The following is a 13,904-nucleotide window of genomic DNA, read 5'->3' on the forward strand; positions in this document are numbered from 1 at the left end:
CTTCGTACGGCTAGAGAGGGGGGTGTGAATAGCCGACCCCAATTGCTCGCGTTTCTTTCTACAAACTAGGGTTAGCGCAGCGGAAACTAAATGTAGAAAGAAAACAGGAGAAGAAATCAAACCTCTACGCAAGGATGTAACGAGGTTCGGAGATGAAACTCCTACTCCTCGGCGTGTCCGTAAGGTGGACGAAGCCTATCAATCCGTCGGTGGATGAGTCCCCGGAAAAACCGGCTAAATCAAACTCCTTGTGGGTGAAGAAACCTCGCCACAATCACTTGCAACAGCAAGCTAAGAGTACAAGAGAATAGCAAGAACAAAATACAACAGGAATGTAAACACAGTAGCTTGCCTTCTCGTCGACTGGGGTCCCGGATGAAGTAGCAACTTCACGGACAGATGCAACAAGCAACTCAGCAGCAGCTGATCCAGTCGTGGAATGAAGCTCACGCGAAGCTTCGACAAGGAGGAGCTCAACAAAGCTCAAGCACAACAGCACTTCGCAACAGGAAGGAAGAAGAAGAAGTCATCGCAGCAGCAGCCCTCGACCCCTTTATACCTGCGAAGAAGACACAGCAGAAACTAGCCGTTGCTACGCACTTCTGGGGCTTGCCTGATCGGTCGCGGGGACCGATCAGGCCCTGTGCTGATCGGTCCCCAGACCGATCAGAAGGCTTCACAGAGAGTTGCCCAACTCTCTGTGTGGAATCTGATCGGTCCCCGGACCGATCCCAGCGTCCCTGATCGGTCCCGGGGACCGATCCAGCACTGATCGGTCCTGATTTCTGATTTTGTTTGTTATCGATTGGTCACCGCACCGATCGGATACAACATATCGATCGGTCTGCAGACCGATCCAATGGATTTTGCCCAAACCAAGTCCCAAACCTTCCAAACCAATATCCGGTCAACCTGACCTATTGGTACTTCATCCCTAGCATCGGTCATTCCCTTGACCTGCTAGAATTCCTCGCCAAGTGTCCGGTCAACTTTGACCTACTTGGACTTTCCTCAACACCGATGTCCGATCATCCTTGATCTATCTGGATTTTCCTCTTCCCGGCTTCACTCACGGGACTTTCCCCGGCTTCACTCACAGGATTTTTACACCGCCTAACATCCCAGTTAGGACTTTCTCACCGCCTCACTCAGGACTTTCCAACCGCCTAACATCCCAGTTAGGACTTTCCCCTGCCTCACTCACCAGGACTTTCCAACCGCCTAACATCCAGTTAGGACTTTCCCATTGCGACTTCACTCACGGGACTTTCCACACCGCCTAACATCCAGTTAGGACTTTCCCACCGCCTGGCTTCACTCACGGACTTTCCAAACGCCTAACATCCAGTTAGGACTTTCCCTCGTGCCAAGCTCCCTGCTTGGACTTCTCCGTGCCAAGTCTCCATACTTGGACTTTTCCAGTGCCAAGTCTCCATACTTGGACTTTTGCCGTGCCAAGTCTCCACACTTGGACTTTTCGCGTGCCAAGCTCCCTGCTTGGACTTTTCCAGTGCGAAGTCTCCACACTTGGACTTTTCCATTGCCAAGTCTCCATACTTGGACTCTTTCCCGAATCAGGTCAACCAGGTCAACCTTGACCTACGGTTGCACCAATAATCTCCCAAACATCTATTCTTGTCCCATATCAAGAATAGAACTTCTTTTCTCGTCAAACATCGTCAAACATAACTCGTCAAACATCAAAACACAACTTGAGTCAAGTCAACTCGAGTCTGGTCAACCAGGTCAACCTTGACCTAAGATTGCACCAACAATTGGCAATTGAATGATTATTTTAAATAAAGATATTAGATTCAGGGAGAGGATTTAATTTCAAATCATGTGTTAAAAATTCTAAAATATTTACTGAAAAAAAAAAATTAAGCTTTACCTAGAAAACATCATGGAAAATTAGTTGCCTTGAGAAATACATAATTTTGAAAGTTTTTTAAATCATTTTTAAAAACATAGAAAATTATTTTGAATCCGTACTTTTAAAATTACTTTAAAAATCTTTCTGAGAAATCTTTCTTAAAAATTAATTTGAAATTTTTTTGTTTAAAATTACTTTGAAAATCTTTATTAGAAATTTTTTTTACTATAAAAATTTTTACTTAGAAAATTGTTGGAAATTATTTACTACAAATATTGTTCCTTTGCAAATATTTACTTAGGAAATTTTTTCTCACAATTATTTTTAAAAATCCTAATTGTAAAAAAGTTCACTTAGAATTTTTTTTAATTATTTTTGAAAATCTTTTTAAAAAGTTTACATAGAAATTTTGGAAACAAATTACTTAGAAAATTTTAAAGAAATTTACTTAAAAGTTTTTTAACAAAGCCTTGTTTGGAACACAATTTTGACAAAGTTTTACTTCAAAAATGCTCTTAAAAATATTTGTAAATTTTTTTTTTTGCTAAACTAAACTTTTGGTCAAACCTCTCCCTAAGTCCGATACCTACAAAGTATTTACTTTCAGTTATATTTTGCATTAATGTCTGGCATTATTTATCTTATGATTGTATTTCTTTTACCTTAGTTTTTTTTTTTATAAATGCCAAAGAGAGAGGGTAAGGATTAATGTAGAAAAAGAACAAACAAATTTGATCAAATAAATCAAATTCAAAACTAACTTAGATCATTTATGCATATCATCTTTCAATATTGTTTCTTTCTAACTTTAACCCAATTTGTTATTACATTAAAAAGAGGGAGATTGTTAGTGCAATTTTCACTAATGATCTAACTCAGATTTTGATGAATGATAAGTGGATTAAAATTAAAGTGTTTGTGATCTAATTACTTAACCAAGTGTGTAGGAGTTGACAAGTCTGGAAGACCTGACACCGGGTTGAAATTTAGCTAGGTCTGTGGGACCCGATAGCTAGTGTGAAGTCCATATAGGTCCGCGGGACCCAATATCTGGTGGAAAGTCCGATTAGGTCCGCAAGACCTGACAATCGGTCGAAATCCAATTGGGACTGCGGACTTGACAACTGGCGGGAAGACCTATTCAGTTAAAGGCAAGTCAAGTGACTGCAGTTGGTAAGTAAAAAGTAAGCAACTGGAGGAGAGATCCAGTGAGGATGCATTCTCGGTTGAGGGAATAGTAGATATCGGTGCAGATTAAGTCCATTTGGAAAACCTAAGCTGAGACATTGACTAGATTCTGATCTTGAGAAGATAGAATCTAATTACTACTACCATCTTATTACGCTAACTTTATTTTGCAAGATACACATATTTTGGTTGTCTCGACTAACCTTTTTTAGGAAAGACATGCCTGAAAAAGAGTACCTGGAGTTGGTTCGGGCACCCGAAGCTGGTCCGAGTACCTGGAGTTGGTCCGGGCACCCGGACCAGCTTTGTCGGGCGAGTGCCTGGCCAGCACTCGCAAGGTTCGAGCGCCTGGACTAGAAATTTCATCCAGAAGCTGAGTTGGAGCGCGACAACTGCACGAACCCGTGTCAACGGTTTAGGTACCCAGAGCAGGTCCGAGCACCCGGAGGTGGATAAACTTCGAGAATGAAGTTTCGATGAGAGTTTGCCACATCAACACAGTCCAGGCGCCTAGGAGGGGATCCAAACACCCCGAGAAGGGATTTAGGTGCCCGGACGGGCATATAAAAGCAGCCTTTGACCAGCAACTTCACTACAGCATTTGCTACAAGTTTCATTTTTACACGTTGCTCCGAGAAAGCTCCGACGATCCTAAAAAGCTACTTCGACGATCCTAAAAAGCTACTCCGACAATCAACGATCAAGGAACTCTGTTCTTTCTTTTCTATTGTTCTTTTATTTTTCTAGTTCTTGTACTCAAATCTTTGTAACTCATTTTCGAACTGATAGTGATTGCCCAACGAAAGCACTCAACGAATGCAAACCTTGGAGAAAGAGTTGTCGAAAGCTCCAAACCAAGTAAAAATTACTTGTGTTTGTGTTTATACTTTCATGTTTCTTTTCCACTGTGTATTCTTAATTTCTGAAAAAATCGACGAATACTATTCAACCCATCCCCTCTCCAACATCTTTACGATTCAACAGGAATAAGTCAATTTTGTAGTGAGTTACTAGTTCACTAGGGTTTAGACACGAATTAATTTTGAAGTATAAGAGTTGCCAACCTTAATTAATCATGTTGAAAGTGTCCTCTCCTCTTCATTGAGATTAAATCCTCTAATCCAAAATTTTCTGAGCTAAGGAGATCCTGCAAATTTATTAGTAGGATAAATTAAACCTCATCTATTTAATAAATAGGGTACAATTTATCCCATCAATAAATAAATAAGAGTCTAAATTAATCTAGAGATTCTGGACTAAAGGAGACCTCCATTTGGAGGCAATTTAACCGATGAGGAGGTAAAAAAACAGAATATTGGAATAATAAATTTTTTAATATATATATATATATATATTTTGATCGTGCACTTAACTTACAAATGATAGAATTAAATATTTATGGCATTATTATGCATTGCGTCCAAATAATATACCGGCAGAGTTACTGAACAAAGAACAATCTACACAGACAAGCACCAATCATAGTTGGGCACGTCATGGAGAATCTACGGCTTCCTCCTCTCCGGCGGATGCAGCGCTTTGTAAGTCGCGTACCCGGACGCCACTGGCGCCCTATCCGCCTCCCCGTCTGCCACCGCCCAAGCGTCCTCCTTCGCCGGGAGCCGGCAGGGGACGTATTGCGCTCCGGGACACACGGGCTTCGGCTGCTTCAAGAACCGCTCGCATTCTGCTGCCGGCCGCTGTCCCGGCAATCCCGGAATGCAGTTCTTCTCCACGTGCAACACATTACGTTTGATCAGATCGACGCAGCACTTCCCCACCGACGTGAAGTAGTTGTCGGAGAGCGAGAGGTTCACCAGGAGGCCGTGCATGGAATTCGCCAGTTGGCAGACGGCATCAGGCACCTCGCCGGAGAGAAAGTTTCCGGCAAGATTGAGCTGCTCCACCTTCTTCAGACACCCGAACGAGAGCGGGATCGGGCCGGAGAGATGGTTGCTCCCGGCGTCGAACACCGTTGCCTTCTTCAACAGCCCTATCTCGTACGGCAGGCAGCCGCAGAGTTGATTGCCGAGGAATAGGATCTCGAGCAGAGTATTGGATGCTTGCCCGATCGACCGAGGGATCGGCCCGGTGAAGTAGTTGAACGCGAAGGTGATGTAATTCGCGGGAGTCTTCCCGAGGTTGGCCGGGATTTGGCCGTTGAACTTGTTGTTGTTGAGGAAAAGCACCTGCGTCTGGATGTTGAAAACGGCGCAGGGAACCTGACCGGAGTAGTTGTTATACCGGAGGTCGAGGAAGGAGAGGTTGACTAGGGGGAGGACGAAGGAGGGAAAGCAGCCGGTTTGGACGTTGTTGCTGAGGTCGAGCTCATAGAAGAAGGGAAGGCGGGAGAGATCCGGCACTGTGCCGCCGAAGCGGTTGGAATTAGCGTGGAAAATGGCGAGATCAGGGAGATCGTCGATGAAGCCGCGCACCGTCGGCGCCGCCAGGTGATACCCATTGAAGTCGACGGAGGCCACCGTCGGCATATTCCTTTTATCCGGCGGCCCTTCGCAGTAGAAACCGGAATATCTGCCACAGAATTCACCAAAAATTCAATCTTTAAAATCCAATCAACTAAAAACTCCAATTTTTATGATGATAATCAAACCCATGGCCTTTGCCGTCGGAGCAGATCCGGGTTCCGACCCAGGTTCCGGTGATGTTCTTGGGATCGCAGGTGATGGTTCTCCTGAATTGTTGGATGACCAAATAAGCTCGGTACTGGAGATCGTTCACGAAGTCGCACGGTTGCGGCTCGCGAGGTGGTGGTGGTGGTGGAGGTGGAGGTGGAGGTGGCGGTGGAGGTGGAGGTGGAGGTGGAGGTGGGGGGGGTGGGTGGGGGGGGGGGGGGGGGGGGGGGGGGGGGGGGGGGGGGGGGGGGGGGGGGGGGGGGGGGGGGGGGGGGGGGGGGGGGGGGGGGGGGGGGGCGGTGGTGGTGGAGGTGGAGGTGGAGGGGGCGGTGGTGGTGGAGGTGGAGGTGGAGGTGGAGGTGGCGGTGGAGGCGATGATCGAGGTGGCGGTGGACAGTGCGACCGACCGATCCCGATCCCGATCTCGATGGTTTCTCTGTTACCATTACTGGCAAAACAGGGGGCCAGAGACGAGCAGAGGAAGAAGAGTAATAGTACTGGGAGCAAATGGCGACTCCTCCAGCGATCCTCCGCCATGGCTGAAGCAAACTAGGAATCGAAGGAGAAGTTTATTTATATTGGATTACCGGGTTCGATTTTTGCATGGGGAAGAGATAATCGGAGAGGAAGCTGATATAGGTACAGCTGGGCGATCTGGACGTGAGCTCGATCTTTGAATGACTCGATAAGGAAAATATAGAGATGTTCTTAGGATTTGTTGAGCCATAGCCGTCGCCGATCAATCACATTTGTAGCGACAGGGACCTTTTCTGTCGGTCGAGGATCCATTGATCGATTAAACTAACTAATTTGCGATGAAACAGTGGACTGGAAAATTGTCGTTTTGAAACTTCAAACAATTAATTTTAAATGAGGATCAATTTGGATAGAAAATCAGTATCAAATTGAAGTAAGGGTATCATAAAAATATCTAAACAAAATTAGAATTCAAAAAACCCTTTAAACTAATGATAGTTTGATTCACTGTTTGATTTCTACCCATAGATGAACACATAAATTCAAGTTAGTTATGAAAGTTAAGGTCTAAGTATTTTTACCTTTTATTAATTCACAGGTGCAGTACCATGAAAATTTTTCATTAGTCATCATTCAGGAAGTACACTACAGTCCAGCATCCTGAATGATTCATAAATATTTATTCATGTTGTGTAAGGATCGAATCTCCGTTACTTAAAAAACTCATTCTTCTATTTAACGTCGCACTCGATCCCGAGGACAGGAGTGGTTGAATCCAACCACCGTTGCTCATTGCAATCAAGTCATCAAGCATAAAGGACTCAAGGCTTAAGTAGCGATCACAATTTTCCTCGTAAATTTGGAGTTTTGCGAGAAAAATCTAAAATGAAGATAGGAATCTCTGATTTTTTATAGATGCGGTGGATTCAGGGTGAATATGAGAATACTATCTTCATCTCTGAATCCGCCCCGAATGTTATTATTATTAATATTAATAAACAATAATAAGTTTTTTTAAAAATATTAATAATAGTGTTAATATTAATATTAAAAATTTTGAAAATATTAATAATAATATTATTATTATTGATATTAATATTAATATTAATATTATCATTAATAATAATGATAAAATAATAATAATAATATAAATTAAATTTAGGGATGGAGCAGGGATGGGGACGGGGATGGAAATTTGATCTCCGTGGATTTGGATTCGGAGATTCTCTAAACTCGAAAAAATAAAGACAAGATAGAGATGGGGATGACAAATCTGCTCCCGCCCTGCCCAACCCCATTTTCATTCTTGGACTTAAAGTGCGTTCCCTTATCCTTGTCTATTACTTATCCTAATGGAGGTTAGACTCGTTTAAGTTTTTAACTAACGTTGGTGTGTCCAGTCGAGAATGAGAACCATTGGCCCATACAAATGACACCGTACGTCCTTCTTCCCCTGCATAATAAATTATATTATCAATGAATATGCAACGTTAACTATGATTTTTAAAAAAAATAATTTTGTTTTTAAAAAAGAATAAAATAAATATAAATAAACTTTGTGAAGAAAGGCAAAATATTAGGTAATGGAATTGAAATTAGTAATTAACGAAAGTTAGATCAAAAGACTTTAATATCCATGTTAACGTGTTTGTTCTTTCTATTTATTACTTCTCATACTAATATACTTAATACGAATGAATATGCACGAGCATCGGGGACCCTTGATCAACTTATGGTTGAATAGGATTATAAACCAATAAAACCGAGTCAGGTTTTATAGTGTTCAACTTTGTTTGATAAGATAACTGATCGAGTCAAGTTAAATCGAACTTAAAATGAATTAAACAGTTGAAATGATTGTTCAAACTTAACTTAATTTTTTTTTTCTTAATGATCTTGAGCTTAGTTCAAATTTAGGATAAACTTTATTCATTTAGATGTTAGCACGTTGTCAATTCAAGTTTTTTTTATTGTTTGAAATTTTTACATTTTAAATTTATTTGGTTGATTATTGAGTTTGATAATATAAATTTATTTGTTTATTTTGAAAGTTAAGTTGTTTATGTAATATATTGATAAAAGTTTTAGTGATAAACATGGTTCATAAATATTATTCACGACGTTGTTTACAAATATTATTTATAAATATTATTCATGAATATTAATGAGTCGAATATATCTGTGTTCAAGATTGTTCAAGAATTCATTTATAGCCTTAGTTGAATTATAATTGTTTTATACAAATTTTCCACTACTTGTACAATTATTCAAAATGTTGGAAGTCGATAATATTGTTTTCATACAACTACCCAGAGGATAACTAGTCAACTAACAAGATACTAGTTGAATACCTAGTCTACGAATATACTAACATAATATTTTTATTTCAAAGCCAATCAGTTGGGAAGTTTTATTTTTCGAGTCAAGTTGCTTGGATTCCTTCGAGTTGATTTACATAGATTAAAATGTCCCCCTAGTCAATTTACAAGCCCCTTATGTTGTCCTAAGGCTCTAGATTTGAGTTGTTTTATTTTTCGAGTCAAGTTGCTTGGATTCCTTCGAGTTGATTTACATAGATTAAAATGTCCCCCTAGTCAATTTACAAGCCCCTTATGTTGTCCTAAGGCTCTAGATTTGAGTTGTTAGTGCAAAAAGACAAATACATTTGTCCCTGTCAATTCGTCCCATGACCATCATAAGAAAGGTAAATCAGTACCTGATAGGTAATGTGGATGGGAGAGTGATATAGATTTAGTGGTAAAATATGATTCGCTCACCCCAGAGCCTTCGCAAGTCTGTCCCCAGGCCAACATAAAAAAAAGGTAAATTATAGGTAGCTACTAGCTTTGAGCAGTTACATAGTGCATGAGGGAGGACAGACACCAGATTACTAACAGAAATTTGACCCTCAGACCTTATAGTAGCACCATCATCATGTTGGGATTTTCGGGCCGCAAAAATCGCCTTTTTGTGTTGCGAAAACCCCAAATCCCATGCCACCGGATCCGTGCGAAGTTTAAAATTCGTGTACGAGTTTCTCTACTCCTAGATCTACATTAGATCTACAAGATCAGAAGGTATACCTTTGAAGCGATGCCCTTCGCTTAATCCCGCTCGTCCAAATGATGCCGGATCTCGAGAATGTCAAAGTAGTCACTCCTTTATGTACATCCACACGAACAAGGAGATGGAGAAAAGACACTAGAGTGTGCTAGCACCCTTTGTGGCTATCGGCAATGGAGGAAGAGAGGGAGAGAAGAGAGCTTGAGGAAGAAGATGAGAGTTACACACAAAATGAAAAAACTCCTCTCTTGAATGAATTGTGGTCGGCCACATTAAGAGGTTAATAACCTCCATGGAATACCAAGAGTCACAACTCTTGGTAACTCCCATGAGGTGGCATCCCACTTAAGCAACCATGATGATGTGGAGCATCATCATTGGTCCACTCTTTGCCAACTCACCAATGAGGTGGCAAATAGTCAAGTCAAACTTGACTCTTCATCTTCCTCTCAAGTCAAGTCAAACTTGACCACTTTTCTCCCATGGTTGATTAAATCTAACCATTGGTTCAAGTTAATTTTAATTTAATGAATCTCTATTCATTTAATTAAATTGACTCAATGAGTCTAAGTCCAAATTAGACTCATCTAACACACGAATCAAATTGAGTCCAACTCAATTAGCCTAATTTGGATTACTCTTAATCTAATTTGGTTCATCACATGGACCTAATCCTTTAGGTTCATCAAATGAACCTAATCTCCATCTAATTGCCCTTTGTGTGTGACCCTATAGGTTCTTATAGCATTGGCAATGCTCCTAAACCTATTTAGAAGCATAAGTAATGAGCGGTATCTAGCAACACATCATTACTACCCAAGTTATAAGAATGTTGAGATCCAACATCACCTTGTGACTACTAATTATGACTCTTCATAATATATGACAAGTGTCCTTCTATCCTTGACATCTAGATTGATCAATGTGAGGCATAGACCGTGTCAACCTCTAATCAATCTAAATCTTGAATCCCAAGTATACTCACTTAATTAAATGAGCTCAACATCTCATATTGACTCATTTGGGCATGACCATGCACTTAGTGGTCTCACTCTATCAAGAATATCGATGTCTCTCCCATCATATAGGAGGGATAGATCTCATCTACATCACTCACATCCCTCCGCATAATTTGTTACATACCCAGTAATCGCCTTTATAGTCCACCCAGTTACGGGTGACGTTTGACGAAGTCAAAGTATGTAACTCCTTATGTAGGGAACCATGGTGACTTCAGGTCCAAGGACTAATAGTCATACTAATAGCCACATGAGAAAGTATATGACACTCATATAACGATCCATGATACTTTCTCATGGCGGGTAATTCAGTATACATTCTCCAATGCATACCCATGTGTCAACTTGATATCTTTATATCCATGACTTGTGAGATCAAGTCATCGAGTTGACCTACATGCTAGTCTCGTCGCATTAACATTGTCCCTGAATGCTAATACTTGACTAGGAATGATTAAGAGTAATGTTCCCTATATCATCTCACTATCAATTCAACTAACCGATTGATATAGGTAAGAACCTTCTACTCAAGAACGCTATTATACTTAGTTATTTGACATCAATACAAGTAAGCATAATAACCATAAACAAATGCCTTTATATATATATAAGAATATGATACAACGAGTCCATACAACAATTATCAAATGATTGGCTCTAGGGCTCTATCTAACACATCATGCGTTAGTCAATTGCCCATTCCAAGGGGACTAGAGTGATCTAGACTTGAGTTGTTGCTAAGGTGGGAGAGAGAGAGAGAGAGTGAGCGCACGCGCATGAAGGCTATTGGTGAGGAGAGGTTGATGCGACCATGGGTTGGAAGGAGCAGAGGGAGGGAGGGTTTTGCTACTTTGGTAGATCATCCTTCTTGTGCCCATCTCATTGTGAAGGACTCCACCTATAATAAAAGATCAATTAAATGATAAAAATAAGGCAATGAATAAAATAAATGTTTATGTTTAGCGTTCAACTGGATAAGAATTTATTTATTTTCATTCAGTATAAATAAGATCAAACTAAATGAAGAAACTTGAATAATTCATTAAATTATATGAATGTATTTTGCTCGTTAATATTCATGAACAAAGATTGTAAATTGTTAATAAATAATATTGATGAATAATATTCATAAATAAAATTTGCCATTAACAAAGTCCATATCAAACTTATTAAACTGTCAAAACAAAAAAAAAAAATAGAATATATCAAACACACTAACCAACCAACCAAACTTAAAAATATAAAAGTTTAAAACAATCAAACAATTTAGAATTAAGAGCTCGATAATATATCTAAATGAACCAAGCTTGAACTAAGTTCAAGTGCAAAAAAAAAAAAATCAAAGTTAAATAATAGTTTAAATGGCTTTGTTTATTTAGACTCGGTTTAGCTTAACTTAATTATCTTATTAAACAAGTTTGAATAATTCAAATCTTGACTCGGCTTATTTATTACCCTAAGCAGAAAATCTAAGAAAAACTCTTTTTATCTATATTGTTGTTTTTGTCTGAGATCATCGGAGGATGAACCACTAGTAAAGTGATCTTTTTTGTTGATGAAGTCTTTAGATGACGAAAGGAGAACTAGCTGGTAAGAGAGTCCACGTAGCTTGAGGAAAAGAGGGTTAGAATGGAGGGCGAGGGATTGCCCTGGCTCAGTCACTCCACCACTCAAATAAGATCTCCAACGGGGGAGAAAATCAAATGGAGAAGATGAACAGTAGAGTGATATGTATGTATGTGCATGAGTGATTATATACCTTAGCCACGGGAGTGGGTTCCTTTTATAGCATTACTAGAGAAATAATATCTCTTTGCTCAGGGCCGGCCCAAGACTTGAAAGGGCCCGGTGAAAAAAAAAACCTAAGAAAAGTTCATCTAAATCTAAGTGTTTAAACATGTGCACTACTATGTAGTATCGGTGGGTGAGGGCAGTGACGCGTAGATGCGACGACTGCAGCGTTGGACGATAGCTATCGGTGTGGACAAAGAGTTTGAGGGTGAGCAAAAGTAAATTTCGAAAGATTAGGGTTTAAAGAAATAGATATAGAAAATGATTCGTGAAGGAGGAACAAAATGTCTACTCTCGCGCGTATTTTTCTCTTCTTTGGGAGACACTTTTATAAAAAAAAATAAAAAATGTAATATTTTAGATTTTATAATTAGATTTTATAATTTTTTTCTAATAAATACAAAAATTATTTTATTGTAAAGTATATGTATATAAAATATTTTTTTTAAAAGGGGCTCCACTAAAGGTAGGGCCCTGTCATTGGCCCCACCTTGATAGCCCCCAGGCCGGCTCTATCTTTACTCATTAATTGGACATTGTGTCATAGTAGAGAAAACGTCACATCATTATATTTTGGCCGTATCATATAGTCACATTATGTTAGTATCCCCAAGGTAGTTTTGATGTGATCAACCAAATCAGGTTAGGTCCTGTTGATTTTTAACCCCTGTGTCTAAGTGTGCAGGAACTTAGAAGCACAGAAAGTCGAGCGAAAGACGCAGCTAGCGAGAAAGACGGTACGGAAGAGAGTCGACGGGCTTGGTGCGTTTGAGGGACGAGGTGCTACGGAAGAGTACGCGGGCGGATGAGAAGGAGGCGCGTGACGTTTCCGAGGGATGAGAAGCTAGAGCGGAAGATTGCACGAAGGCCGAAAGTTGGGTTCGGGTGAGCCCTATTCCGGATGGCCGAGATCACCCAAGCGAGCGGAGCCGGAGCCGGAGCGGAAGACCTGGACCAAGTCGAGCGAAACCGGAGCAGAAGATCGGGACCGAAAGTCAATAAGATGTTGACTTTCTTGGTCCGGGCACTCGAACCAGGATGTTTATCTGGAGCGTGTCAAACGTGATCCGTTGCTACGGAGATAAAATTTTATCCTCTCCAGGCATCTTGACCAGGGCTATACCCAGAAGCTTAGATAGAACACTTGTAAACGATTTCTTTTATCTAGCTTCGTATTTTTAGTATTTCAACTGTTATAAAGAGGTTTCTCCGCCTGAAAGAGAAATTAGTGCGCTTTCTACTTTCTTGGATTAACAACCTCCCCGGTTGTAACCAAGTAATTCGTTGTGTCTCTTCCTTTTTTAAGCAGTCTTATATATTTTATTCAAGTGTTAATTTTATTAAAGTTATAAAAGCTCAAGGAAGGTTTAGTTTTATTTTTTCAGGACTATCACCTCCTTCTAGCCGGCCGCCAGCGATCCCAACAAGTGGTATTAGAGACAGGACACCTCAGAAGGACTCATCGCCAACTGAAGCAACGAGACGATGGCCGGTGCAAGCATACATCTACCAAAGTTCGAGGGAGACTTCGCACAATGGAAATGTCAGATGGAGGTATTTTTTTAAAATAGATTTTGAGATTCTGTTAATCATGAAATATGATTTTGTAACCCCCAAGGACCAACATGGAGTTGGAAAGGAAGAGTGCTTATGGACAAAGAAAGAATAAGCTGATTTCGTGGTGAATAGTAAGCAGAGTTCCATATGCTAAGTGTCCTTCCGTCCCAGGAGGTTAATCGAATCGGCATCTATGACTCCGCCAAAGAGCTCTCGGAGAAGTTCCTGGAACTCCACGAAGGCACTTCGGAAGCAAAGTTAGCAGGCGAGACATCCTCCGAACTCAACTAACAAACCTGCAGA

At 40.5% G+C, this 13,904-nt stretch overlaps 1 pseudogene; it reads right to left on the reverse strand.

Annotated features, from left to right (window-relative positions):
• Positions 1-4,428: 4,428 nt before the first annotated feature.
• Positions 4,429-6,385, reverse strand: LOC121976217 (annotated as a pseudogene).
• Between the last annotated feature and the right edge of the window lie 7,519 nt (positions 6,386-13,904).

The sequence above is a fragment of the Zingiber officinale genome, chromosome 1B (genome assembly GCF_018446385.1).
Source record: "Zingiber officinale cultivar Zhangliang chromosome 1B, Zo_v1.1, whole genome shotgun sequence".
Classification (NCBI taxonomy): Eukaryota; Viridiplantae; Streptophyta; class Magnoliopsida; order Zingiberales; family Zingiberaceae; genus Zingiber; species Zingiber officinale.